The sequence below is a fragment of the Rhinoderma darwinii genome, chromosome 1, assembly GCF_050947455.1.
Source record: "Rhinoderma darwinii isolate aRhiDar2 chromosome 1, aRhiDar2.hap1, whole genome shotgun sequence".
Lineage (NCBI taxonomy): Eukaryota > Metazoa > Chordata > Amphibia > Anura > Rhinodermatidae > Rhinoderma > Rhinoderma darwinii.
Window position 1 is genome coordinate 514,967,610 of NC_134687.1, and position 14,463 is coordinate 514,982,072.

The following is a 14,463-nucleotide window of genomic DNA, read 5'->3' on the forward strand; positions in this document are numbered from 1 at the left end:
TTTGCCATGTCATTAAAGATGTAGGTCCCAACTGATCTGCAATGCCCTTTATTGCATCTCTGGTATAATTAACAACTCTCTGTTGACTGTAATAAATATAATTAATACAGTCAACATTCTTATTTATCGTAGACCACCAGAAAAATACAGACTTGAAGCCTGATGCAATCTAATTTAAAGGACGGGTGTCGCGAAAAAAATGTTTTTTTATATAATATTGCTTTTAGTATGTTATTAAAATAAATTAAATTTATTTGTGTGTTTGTGTTTTACTTTTTTCTTTTTTCTAACTTTTACTGCCATTTTGTTTCTCATCTCTGTATGTGTCGATTAACGACACATACTGAGATGGAATACGGCAGCTACAGTGCATAGGAGTCAATGAATGGGAGCCGTTTCATTGATTCTTGAGTCACACAGCAGAGCAGCTGTTTGCAGGGAGATAGCAGGCGCCATCATGAAGACCAGCTGCACTGCAGGTAAGGTGTGTGTCTCTGTCTGTCCCACTCTCTATCTCACAGACCCCCTCTCTCATGACCCCCGATGGGCCCCCCCTTAACGCCCCCACCCCCCCGACGGGACCCCCCCCTCCCCTGATGGGCCCCCCTCCTAATGGCCCCCCCTCCCTGTATGAAGGACACATGATGCAACTGTACAGGGAAAGCCCTGAACGGTAAATCTCTCTAGTTGTGCTGAGACTGAGAGGTTCATTAGTCACATCCCCAAACAGTCTCAGCAAAACTAGAGAGATTTACTGTTCAGGGGTCTGGGAAAGCTGGGTGACCACCATTACCCCTCCTACTGGATTGTGAGAGGTTCATTAGTCACATCCCCAAACACACTCCAGTAGCAGGGGTAATGGTGGTCACCCAGCTTTCCCAGACCCCTGAACGATAAATCTCTCTAGTTGTGCTGAGACTGAGAGGTTCATTAGTCACATCCCCAAACAGTCTCAGCACAACTAGAGAGATTTACCGTTCAGGGGTCTGGGAAAGCTGGGTGACCACCATTACCCCTCCTACTGGAGTGTGAGAGGTTCATTAGTCACATCCCCAAACACTACAGTAGGAGGGGTAATGGTGGTCACCCAGCTTTCCCAGAAGCAGATGTAACCAGGAAAGGGCTGGATGGACGGGCTGAGGGTGCACAGGGTTTTTGGTGATCCCCCTCTGTCATGTGATCTGACCCAGGTTACCGGTTCATCAGACGGGGTTCATGTGACTATAAATATGTCCATAACAAGAGACAGTGCACTCAGGACAAGCCCTGCCCTCATGCCGTAGTTGTGTGGTTCTGTCTGCAGTGATGGCGGTGGGTGGCTCTGACACCCGCCTCCCCCGTCGGGTCATCTCAGGACAGAAGGGGTGTCCGGATTGGAGACACAGCGCCGCACCTGTCCTCGGGTTGTGTCTGGTATTGCAGTTCACCTCCATTGAAGTGAATAGGACAGAGCTGTAATAGCACACACGACCTGAGGACAGGTGCGGCGACATGTTTTCCTGAACGACCCCTTTAGGACTTTTCCCGTGTGTGTGTGTGTGTGTGTGTGTGGCAGAGCGGAGTGTGCACGGGCACCGCTGATACTTCATAGCCGCTTATCAGCTGTTTTGAAGAATCAGCAGCGAGCACCCCCCCACACACACACACACACAAATCCCCCTAAACACGTAAAATCAAGTGTAATCAAGCGTTTTTTTAATGTGGTTTTCACGCGCGTCGCAGGGACCTTTATTAGTCTATGGGGCCGTGCATACAGGTGCGTGATTTTCACGCAGCGTATGTCCACTGCGTAAAAGTCACGACATGTCCGTTCTTTGAGCATTTTTCGCGCATCACACACCCATTGAAGTCAATTCGCGCGTGATTCGAGCAACAGCAGTGAAAAGGATGAATGAAAACAGAAAAGCACCACGTGCTTTTCTGTTTACAAACATCCAAACGGAGTGTCATAATGATGGCGGCTGTGTGAAAATCACGCAGCCGCGCATCATATGCTACTGACACACGGAGCTGTTAAGTGCCTTTTGCGCACGCAAAACGCTGTGTTTTTTGCGTGCGCAAAATGCACACGCTCGTGTAAACCCGGCCTAAGGCTGGATTCACACGAGCGTGTGCTTTTTGCGCACGCAAAAAACGCGGCGTTTTGCCTGCGCAAAAGGCACTTAACAGCTCCGTGTGTCAGCCCCGTATGAAGCGCGGCTGCGTCATTTTTGCGCAGCCGCCATCATTATGACACTCCGTTTGGATGTTTGTAAACAGAAAAGCACGTGGTGCTTTTCTGTTTTCATTCATAGTTTCACAGCTGTTGCGTGAATCACGCGTGTCCCATGGAAGTGCTTCCGTGTGACATGCGTGGTTTTCACGCACCCATTGACTTCAATGGGTGCATGATGCACGAAAAACGCTCAAAGATCGGACATGTCATGACTTTTACGCAGCGGACTAACGCTGCGTAAAAATCACGCAACTGTCTGCACAGCCCAATAGACTAATATAGGTCCGTGCAACGCGCGTGAAAATCACGCGCGTTGCACGGACGTATATCCCGTTCGTCTGAATAAGCCCTAAGGGTAAGGCCACACACAATGTTTACAGCTGAAAAATCGGAAGCATCGCCCATTGGTTTCAATGGGAAATACGGCGTTCTGTCCCGAATGGGCGTTTTTTACGTGGTCGTTTTCCAAAACCGGCACGTAAAAAGACGCCCACCAAAATGAAATGCACATCACTTCTTGGGACGTTTTTGGAGCCATTTTTCATTGACTTTATAGAAAAACAGCTCCAAAAACGGGCGTTAAAAAAACGCGAGTTTGATTAAAAAATGGCTGAAAATCAGGAGCTGTTTTCCCTTTGTTTAGTATGCGTGTGAACATACCCTTAGCCTTTTGGTGTGTCCTATAACTTCTGCCAGCTGCAGAATCACACCCAAAATGGCTGCCGTACACTGCTTAGCAATTTGAAGACACCTTTTCCTGGCTTGTGGGAGGGGGGGTGAGATTCCCTCCCACATTTACAGCAGCTGTGAGTCAGGTTGCTTTGCCTTATTCACCTTGCTGTAATTCTGGGAAGTGCTCCCCCTGGTGGCCAACATAGGAAAACATGTCAAATTATTATTTGATTTTGAATACTTTCCACCATATGGAAGAAAAAAAAAATACAGCAAACAATTTAAAAAAATATAATAGAAATAAGTAACGACACTTAAAAAAAAAGGTTTCATTCGCACACATTCCCTTTAAACTCATTTGGCACCCCTCGGGGTACTTCTATTCCATCTATGTATATTCTATGGTCAAACGAACCTCCAGGGATAGACCGCTTATAACGATTCAGATAGTCTCCAGGGCTATTTTCTCATTCTCTGAAACTCAGGGGCTAAAAACAAGTGGATGTTATCAGAAGCTGAACCAGATTACAGCTTCCCTGCCACTTGGCCAGTAACCTAGGTCTCAGCTTCCTGTCTCCACATAGCCATCAGAGATCAGTCCTTGCCCTTGTCTGGTTGGTAAATCATTTAGAGGAGTAATTACCATTATCGGTACCAATATCTATGGTGGTTTCACAAAACTCTTCAATGAGGTTCCCTACTTTCTTACCTTGCACATTCCTCAGAAAACAGGTGCAGGTGTCTGGGTAAGCAACTACTAAGGGAGGGATTTCATCTCTCCCCACAGATGGGTGCAACAAAGAGAATGTTTTACATAATTTATTACCTGAATTATACGATGCATTATATAAAGATAACACCTATTGCAGACCTTGTGGGTTCTCCTTATCTGATAGCCTGAAAGGTATAGAAGCCAGATGTGGCCTAGCTTTTGCGCAAGCGATACAGTTAGTTCTTTTATTTTAGATTGCAGGGTTTCCAGGCTAATCATTCATTGTTATCACTGTAACTTGTTTCTAATGCCAATTTATCTTCAGAAGTGAAATTGGCTAGATAGACTATCTTCAGGGCTAAAGGACTTTCAATTGCATCCTTTTCCTTAACATCAATAAAATGCCCTATACGGTCAGCACATGAAACATCAGTTCGTATCAAAAATAACTAGTTACATTTGGTGGAATTTGTACAGGGAGAGGTAGGTTTCTTAATAATAATGAACCTTTCTTTAAAGAGGCATTACTGGCATAATATCCATAGTCAGGCATAGCCGTAATCCATACAGCCAATGTCCATGACTACACATCCTAGCTTTATATTTGTTTGTATAGCATAGATGTATTTGCCTGAACTTGTTTACTTGGCTGATTCTCCTCTATTTAGACTACATTTTAACCATCAATTGTTTCCAGTTCTGAGCAGGTCACAAATGTATACCTGCAATGTGGCTGTTTGTCCTTCACTAAAGTTAATACTAACCACATTCCATTTCCATTGACCTGGAGTTACTGAATTAATGTTGTCTGCGGGATCCCATCTCTTGTTTTCATTGTAATGCCATCTCACCTTCAGTGAAATTAAAATATTTAACCCCTCCAAGCTAAGTCCTTAGGGAATCCTTCCCCTGACCCTGTTTTCCAATGATCCCATACATTAGGTTGACACACCTTGGACCCCCATAGGATACCTAGAATAACTTATAACATTTTGCCCTGTCTCCCCCCAGGCTCTAGATGTTTTCTTCGCTGAAGTTTGAGACCAGTCACTTCTAACAAATGACCACCCTTTGTAATCAGTATTTTATAGCCTAGGAGGATAGTGGCAATTCCCTAACTACCTTACAGTGTTACAAGTGTATCCAATAGGTACGTTCAGCTATAGCCGTAGGTGTGGTAAGCAGAACCTGATATGGTCCTTCCCAATGAGGATGATACCAGTGTTTTCTTTTTATAACTTTGATCAGGATCCAATTTCCTGGCTTCACAGGTTCAGGTACAGATGCACCTGAAATACAATTAGAGATAGAAATTTCCCTGTTGGTTAACATTTTTGCCATCTATTCAGCAAGTGTAAAATCAGACTCCTCATCCATCCTAGAGAATGGATTTAAATATGGAATTACAAATGTTCTATCATACATCATTTCAAAAGGTGTCAAACCTGATGCTATAGGAGTCACATGCATATTTAGGACTACTAATGGTAAACAATATACCCAATTCTTCCCAGTCTCTTCCATTGTTTTCTTGAGTTTGTTTTTTAGTATCCCATTGTCACTGTATATTTTCTCAGTGTAATGTCCATGGCTGTGGGCTGTCAGCTCCGTTCCCCTCCTGACGTTCCCCTCCTCAGGAGACGCCAGCATTCGCGTCCACTCACCTCAGCCGGATCCCGTAGGTTGCGCGGGCACGCTCGTGCCCGCTCTTAAAGGGGCAGCGTGCGCTCTGGACATTGTGGATGTATTTTGACCCGTGAGTACCCTGGACTATAAGAGGGGTCCAGCCCCCTAGTTCGATGCCTGAGCATTGTTGTGTTCCCTAGTTTGTCTATGTGATGGCCTCCTAGTGTGTTACCTGTTCCAGTCACTGTACCTGTTCCAGTTCTTGTTCCTAGCATTCCATACCTGGTCTAGCACTGAGCTGTGCCAAAGTCGTGCCGTGCTGCATCCACGTCTGACCTGCTTCACCTCGCCTGACGTCCGCCTGCTACCTAGTCCCAGCCGAGCCTGCCCTGCTGCTGTCTGAGCTGCCACAGGTACCCATAGAACTATAGACTCTCACCTACTCCCTGTTGGCCAGCTGCCTTACCGCCACGGCGGTACGGCCCAGTGGGTCCACAGACCCTTCGTGACACTCAGGTATCCCAAACCTAGGTATTATCTCCTTTACCAATGCTTTAGCGACTGTGATAGCATCTGGGCTTGCTGTGGGGAATATTTCTACCCATTTGGTAAATGCAACAATAATCATGAAACAATATTTCTTCCCCTTGAGTTTCGTATGAGAACCAAAGTCAAAGATAACTAACTTTAATAACATACAAAATCAGCATTAATATACTTGTCTTAAAGGAACAATGACTTTCTTATTCACTACATAAGAACAAGATGGGGTCTCCAGACAAGATAACTGCTGCACAAAATGAAACATTATTTTAATCACTTTCACATTTACCCAAGTCAGGTACTTAAAAGAGGGCTTATCCCCCTTACAGACTTTATTTTCTTAGCTTGCTCTACGGTCATACTTGTCCTGCATAATAATGCCAAAAAGGTCTATACAGTGGCAACAGGCTGGGCCAACTACTTGACAAATGCCCCCTTGGGCAGCATTCAAAACATCAAACACATAATCTGTAACAGTGTCCAATCTGTCGCCCACTTTCTCTATATTATAAGCATTCTTTACTGCTAAACCTACTAATATTGGCAATAATCTAAACTTGTCCTACCGTGGTACATATTGGTCATAATTGTGTCGCACTGTCACTTACCGTCCTAATAGGACTTTTACCCCAGCAGATATAATAGGTCGTGGGCAGCATCTTTCTCAAACCTAAAGACACCTAGGTAACATAACCTCCAGGCTCTTATTGCTGCCATGTACTTCTTACTTATGAGTAACAACACACAGTGACCTTCACCTCATTACTCCACATAAAACACCTCAAGTTGTTATTCACAATACCGTGGCATGTTTACACACGTTATAATTATAAACCTCAGACAATAGGGTCTCAACTAATAAAATAATACGATCACCAATCTCATACTATCACCCCTCAGGTTTGGGTCCCATCAGTTCATTGACAAGTCCTGTACATCAAATCAAACAAATAAACAAACAAACACCTTTATCTAAGAAAAACTTCTCTGTCCCTCTGGACAGGGCACATAGAAATGTGTAGTTACTGGATACATTTTGTCACACTTGTTGTTGCTCTTTTCAGCTGGATTTGTACCTTGATCTGAGCTGATTACCTGTAACATCTTCTACTCACAGAAATATTCACAAATATCATATATTTTATCTGACAAGTGTTTCAAACCAAATTTTTCTTACCTACTCTGAGATTCAAATTAACACCCCTATACACATACCTAATATCTTAGGAAACTAAAATTCAATGAAATGCATACAAAATATGTTAGAATGGATATTGTGGACTTGGGAACTGTCTTCTTTTTGGTCTTACATTCCCCTATGGATTATATTTGGCGCATGTTAAACAGGTTAAACAAAATTTTTAGAGTAGTTAGTAAAGCCATATGCCGTGAACCCTTTAGATATGATTTATACCATCCCCCTGTTGAGACATGGTTTGTCCCATGGCTCAACATGACTGCATATCTGAATAAGATGCTGGGTAGGATGTATTTGTTCCTATAAGATCCATCTACAAATAGTATGAGATCACTATTTGGTAGTGGAATATCTTTAAGATCTGATCTTGGTAACACTCTTTCTGCTATGGAGGATAGGCAATCATGTGGTTCACCATCCTCAGCAGTAGGCATCAAGGTTGAAGAATTAAAGTGGTACATCTTTCTACCATAAATAACACTAATGTGGTGAAAGCTTTTATAGCTTCTGCGGTGGCTACAACTGATTGAACATAGGGAGGTAAGGCTCTAGCTACTGGGTCAAGATTTGATGAGTAGTAAGCTAGAGGTCTATCCTTTCCTCCATACTCCTGTGTTAGCACTGAAATCATGTATCCATTTTTACAATCTACAGTTTGAATAAAGGGTTTTGAATAATCAGGTAGTCCAAGCACTAAAGATCCTACAAGAACCTGTTTTATCTGAAAAAATGCCTCCTTTAATGGAATCCTGAGCTGCAAGGGGTCCCTCATAAATCAAACACATCAATGGTCCTGTAATAGCAGCATAATTGGCTATCCAACTTCTGCAGAAGTTAGTCATACCCAAAAAGGACATCATTTGTCTTTTTGTCAGAGGTTTCGGTGCTTGGAGCATCACTGACTTTCTTCCTTCATCTAGATCAGGGGTCTCAAACTCGGCCGGGTAAGTGGACCACATATAGAAAAAATGTGAAGTTGACAAGCCGCATTACTTTCAAATTTGATACATTACAAAATTATTGTTAATTAATTAGTTATTTGAACTACTATAACAATACTACATTACTACACCGCGTTCCAAATTATTATGCAAATGTTATTTTTCGCTGATATTCATAAATAGCCGATGCAACTGACAGTCAGTATAATCTTCAAGCCATCAACCGTTGGAGTATAATGCAAATTTTATTGAACAAATCTCCTAATAATAACAGGTTTTTTTTTAGAAGTAAAAAACTCAAAATGCACTGTTTCAAATTATTATGCACAACAGAGATCAAAACATTTTAATGGTTGTAAAGAGAACTAAAATGGTAATTTGTTGAATTTGCAGCATCAGGAGGTCATATTTACAGAAATCAAAAGCTCTTTCAATAAAAAAAAAACTTAAAGGGAATGTGACACTAGAAAAAAAATTAATATTTTTTTTAGTTAAACAATTAGTGTATAGGTGATTAAACATTGTTCTAATTTTTTTCACGAGTCAGGAAATATTATAAATTAGATTCTAATTTATAATATTTCCCAGTGCTGGTCACTAGATGGAGCAATTCCCAAAATTGCAGCATTGCATGTGGTAAAGCAACCACATTGCTTTATACTGCAAAATTTGAGAAAACTCACTCGCTCTAGTGAGCTCTCAGAATCCCCCCCTCCTTTATCCTGGCTAGTGCCGGGAGAAATGAGGGGATTGAACGGTCAAACCTCCTACACAGTGTGTCGCCATTTTTTGAGCTAACACACAGTGTAGTAGGTTTACATACACTAGTAAACACACAGTAAAACACTTACATACACAGAAATAACTTACCTGCTCCAGCCGCCGCCGCTCCCTCCGGTCCGTCCGCTCCGTCTGCTACCTCCCGCTCCAAGTGTACAAGTCCGGAAGCCGCGACCGGAAGTAGTAATCTTACTGTCCGGCCGCGACTTCTGGTCCACAGGAAAATGGCGCCGGACGTCGCACAGTTCAACTTGGACGGCGTACAGCATAGTGGATGGAACGGGCCCCGTTCGCATTCACTATGGGACTGTAGCTGCCGTATTCCATGTCTGTATGTGTCGTTAATCGACACATACAGAAATGGAAAAAAAAATGGCAGCCCCCATAGGGAAGAAAAAGTTAAAAAATAAAAAAATTGAAAACACAAACACACAAATAAATATAAAAGTTTTTAATAAAACACTAAAATCAAACTGATGTAAAAAAAATTTTTTTCGTGACACTGTTCCTTTAACAGGCCAAGTTACATGTTAACATACAACCCCTTCTTTGATACCACCTTCACAATTCTTGCATCCATTGAATTTGTGAGTATTTGGACAGTTTCTGCTTGAATATCTTTGCAGGATGTCAGAATAGCCTCCCAGAGCTTTTGTTTTGATGTGAACTGCCTCCCACCCTCATAGATATTTTGCTTGAGGATGCTCCAAAGGTTCTGCCCATAGCAGCCAATGACACAAAGGTTTTCTTTGCAGCATGAGATGGTGCATTGTCATGCATGAAGATAATTTTGCTACGGAAGGCACGGTTCTTCTTTTTGTACCACGGAAGAAAGTGGTCAGTCATAAAACTTTACGTACTTTGCAGAGGTCATTTTCACACCGTCAGGGACCCTAAAGGGGCCTACCAGCTGTCTCCCCATGATTCCAGCCCAAAGCATGACTCCGCCACCTCCTTGCTGACGTCGAAGCCTTGTTGGGACATGGTGGCCATTCACCAACCATCCACTACTCCATCCATCTGGACCATCCAGGGTTGCACGGCACTCATCAATAAACATCACGGTTTGAAAATTAGTCTTCATGTATTTCTGAGCCCACTGCAACAGTTTCTGCTTGTGAGCATTGTTTAGGGGTGGCCGAATAATAGCTTTATGCACACCAGATTATCAAATCCCTATCTCCTATAGAATGTGATGGGCGCTGCAATGTAGATAACAGCAAAGTTTTTTTGTTTTTTTTTTAAAACGATCATTTTTGCCCAAGTTATGAGTAATTTTATATTTATGCAAATGAGCTTTTCTATGGACAACTGGGCGTGTTTTCTCGTTTTACCAACTGGGCGTGTATTGTGTTTTTACCAACTGGGCGTGTATTGTATTCTTACCAACTGGGCGTGTATTCTGTTTTTACCAACTGGGCGTTGTGAATAACAAATCAGCATCATACACTTCTCATCATTCCCACCCAGCTTGGCATTCATGGACAGCGATGTCAGGGATTTCACAGAGTACCGGAGCAGAGCCTATACTAGCGGCTCTGTGTCCCGCGGGCCGCAGATGACAGCCTCAGGGGCCGCCCGCGGGCCACGAGCTTGAGACCCCTGATCTAGATATTTACCTTCTTGGGTAATATGGTGTATGGAATGCCTGTGTGATGCCGAGGCTAGTAAGTATATGCCCTAGTACTTCTCCTGTGAAGTGGATTCCTCTGTCACTCTCAATTACTTCAGGGACACCATATCGGCATACTACTTCACAGAGTATTTTCCTAGCAGTGTTTTTAGCTATGTTTTTGGTTACTGGCCATGCCTCAGGCCAGTTTGAAAACAAGTCAGTACATACGAGGACATATTCATATACACGAGTACATATTCATAAACACTAGGACACATTCATATACACCTACCTCGGGTAGCTGTATGTAGTCCACCTGCAGTCGCTGGAAGGCGTAATCAGGGCGAGGCATGTGCTTACTGGGTGTTTTTGTCATTTTACCGGGGTTGTGTCTGACGCATGTCAGGCAACCCTCTATATGTTGAGCAGCTGCGTTCTGAAATCCAGGGGAAAACCAGTGTTGTATTGGTTTGCCTGCTGAAGTCAGAAAGCCTATTGCTCGCCATATTGTGTCATAATCTTTTGCGACTCCAAAGGTGTACCTTGAGTCTTTATAGACGTTCACTCTTTTACCTGTGCCCAACTTACATGCTTCTGCGAGTGCAATGAGTTTTGCCTCCTGGGCAGAGCTGCTGGAGGGCAGTGAATTTTGCAGCACTGTCTTACCTTCCTGGACTACTGCATACCCGGTAGTGAAATGTCCCCTCTGCTCATTCCAGTATCTAGATCCGTCTACAAAATACTGAGCATCATAGTTAGTCAAAGTTACATCAGTGACATCTGGTAACCCTTGGGCTTCAAGTTGCATTAAACTGTAACAATCAGGCTCATGTTCCATATCAAACAAGACGTTGTCATTTGCAAGTTCGTACATTAAGCGTCTGGCAATCCCTTCTTTTCCCTACTTTCAGGCATAGTGATGGTTGTGTGGGACTGGGTGGTTTTGGATAGCAGTAAACCTATATGGGAAGATTGCAACAATAATGATACTGTTTCCTGAGCACATATATCAACAAAGATACAACACAAAATGATCAACATATTTCTATAGATAAGTGGTGGAGTGTTTGGGGGACCACTTATCCAACTGTTCTTTCATTGCACGGATGACAATATCGGGGGAATTTGCTGAACCCTGGGGAAGCACCATCCAGGCATACTATTTGCCTCTATGTGTGAAGACAAAATATTAGTAACATTCCAGAGACAGGAGGATAGAGAAAAACCGGATACTAAAGGGAGACACAATGGGAGTTATCAGTTTATTACCTGATAACTTATCAATCTATCTTTTATGCAGACTATGCTTGTTAAATATTTTAATAGAGAGAGCAGCATTATTCATTCCTTCTAACATGCTCATATACTTTATTCAGCTGCTGCCCTCGGCCCCCACCTTTTCTTCCCTTTTCTTTTAGAACCAATAAGCTTCAGCGAGCCAAAATGCTGTAATGAAACAAAATTCTGATATATTTATAACTCCAAAACCTTATAGATACGGTACACAAAAACAACAACAAAACAGTATTTTTACACAACCTTATACTTCAGTTCATTAGCCATATTAACCCCTTTAGGACGCAACCTGTTTTGGCCCTGTGGCACAGCCTATTTTTTCAAATCTGACATATGTTATTTTATGTGGTAATAACTCCGCAATGCTTTTACCTATCCAAGCGATTCTGAGATTGTTTTCTCGTGACATATTGTACTTTATGATAGTGGAAAAATTTGGTTGATAAATTCAATATTTATTCGTGAAAAACACAAAAATTTTGAGAAAATTTGCAAAAATTTGCATTTCTCTAAATTTAAATGTATCTGCTTGTAAAACCGATAGTAATACCACACAAAATAGTCACTAGTTACCATTTCCCATATGTGTACTTTATATTTGCATCGTTTTTTGAACATCCTTTTATTTTTCTAGGACGTTACAAGGCTTAGAACTTTAGCAGCAATTTCTCACATTTTCCAGAAAATTTCAAAAGGCTATTTTTACAGGGACCAGTTCAGTTCTGAAGTGGTTTTGAGGGCCTTATATATTAGAATACCCCAATAAATTACCCCATTTTAAAAACTGCACCCCTCAAAGTATTCAAAACAGCATTCAGAAAGTATTTTAACCCTTTAGGCGTTTCACAGGAAATAAAGCAAAGTAGAGGGGAAATGTACAAATTTCTCTTTTTTTTGCCGAAATTCATTTGTAATAAAAAAAATTGTGTAACACAGAAGGTTTTACCAGAGAAATACAACTCAATATTTATTGCCCAGGTCCTGCAGTTTTTAGGAATATCCCACATGTGGCCCAAGTGCCCTAACGGACCGAAACACCGACCTCAGAAGTAAAGGAGAACCTAGTGGATTTTGGGGCCTGCTTATTTTTAGATTATATTTTAGGCACCATTTCGAGTTTGAAGAGGTCTTGTGGTGCCAAAACAGTGGAAACTCCCCAAAAGTGACCCCATTTTGGAAACTAGACCCCTCAAGGAATTTATCTAGGGGTATAGTTAGCACTTTGACCTCACAGGTATTTTTCTATATTTATTGGAGTTAGTCTGTGAAAATGAAAATCTACTTTTCTTCTGAAATAACATAGACATTTTTAATATTTACAAAAAATAAAGAAGAAAATTCACCCCAACATTTGTAAAGCATCTTCTCCCGATTATGGAAATACCCCATATGTGGTAATAAACTGCTGTTTGGACCCACGGCAGCGCTCAGAAGGTAGGGAGCGCCATTTGGATTTTGGAGCGCAGATTTTGCTGGATTGGTTTTTAGTGCCATGTCGCGATTGCAACCCCCTGGAGGGAACAAAATAGTGGAAACACCCCAAAAGTGACCCCATTTTGGAAACTAGACCCCTCAAGGAATTTTTCTAGGGGTTTAGTAAGCATTTATACCACACAGGTCTTTTGCAGAATTTAGTAGAATTAGGCCGTGAAAATGAATATAAACATTTTTGTCCACTAAAATGTTGAATTTTTTCATTTTCACAAGGGATAAAGGAATAAAAGTCGCCCTAAATTTGTAACGCAATCTCTCCCGAGTATGGCAATACCCCACATGTGGTAATAATTTATTTTTTTAATAGAAATTAATGAACCTTTGCAGGACTGATCCTTTTTTGCTTTTCCATTTTAGTTTTTCACTCCCCGCCTTCCAAACGCCATTACTTTTTTATTTTTCCATGAATTGAGCGGTGTGAGGGCTTATTTTTGGCAGGACGAGCTGTAGTTTTTATTGGTACCATTTTTTGGTAGATGCAAATTTTTGATCACTTTTTATTACATTTTATTTAGAGCTTTGGTGGCCAAAAACAGTGATTTTGGCGTTTTCAATTCTTTATGTCTTACGGCGTCCATAATGTTCTATAAATGACAATTTTACTTTATTCTGTGGGTAGGTACGATTACGGCGATACCATATGTATATAGTTTTTTTATGTTTTGCAGCGTTTGCACAATAAAAACATTTCTTTATAAAATAATAAATTTTCTGTGTCACCATATTCTGAGAGCCGTAACTTTTTTATTTTTCAGTAAAAAAAAGCGGTGTAAGGGCTTGTTTTTTGCGGGACAGGTTGTAGTTTTTATTGGTACTATTTTCAGGTACATGCGACTTTTTGATCACTTTTTATTCAATATTTTGGGAGGGGTGGTGACCAAAAAAGTGATTCTGGCATTGTTTTTAGTTTGGTTTTTTTGCGGCGTTCACCGTGCAGTAAAAATAACATTATAGTTTTATAGATTGGGTCGTTACGAATGCGGTGATACCAAATATGTGTACTGTTTTTTAACGGTTTCATTTTTTTCCTATAATAAGAGACTCATTATAGGAAAAAAAAATCTTTTATTTTTACACTTTTGTAAAACATTTTTATTAACTTTTTTTTATTTTTTATTTACTTTTTACACTTTCTTTTTTTGTTTTACTAACTTTTCTTTTACTTTTTACACTTTCTTTTTTTACCTGCAGCTCTGATCGCTGCTAGAATACATTACACTACCTAGGTAGTGTAACGTATTCCAACTGTCAGTGGGACATCACAGAGGCTGATCCTCATAGACTTGCATACATGGCAGACCCGGGGACTGTTGTCTGGCCCCCGGGTGCCATCACATCCCATGCAATTGTGGGGGCTGCTAATGTGCTACA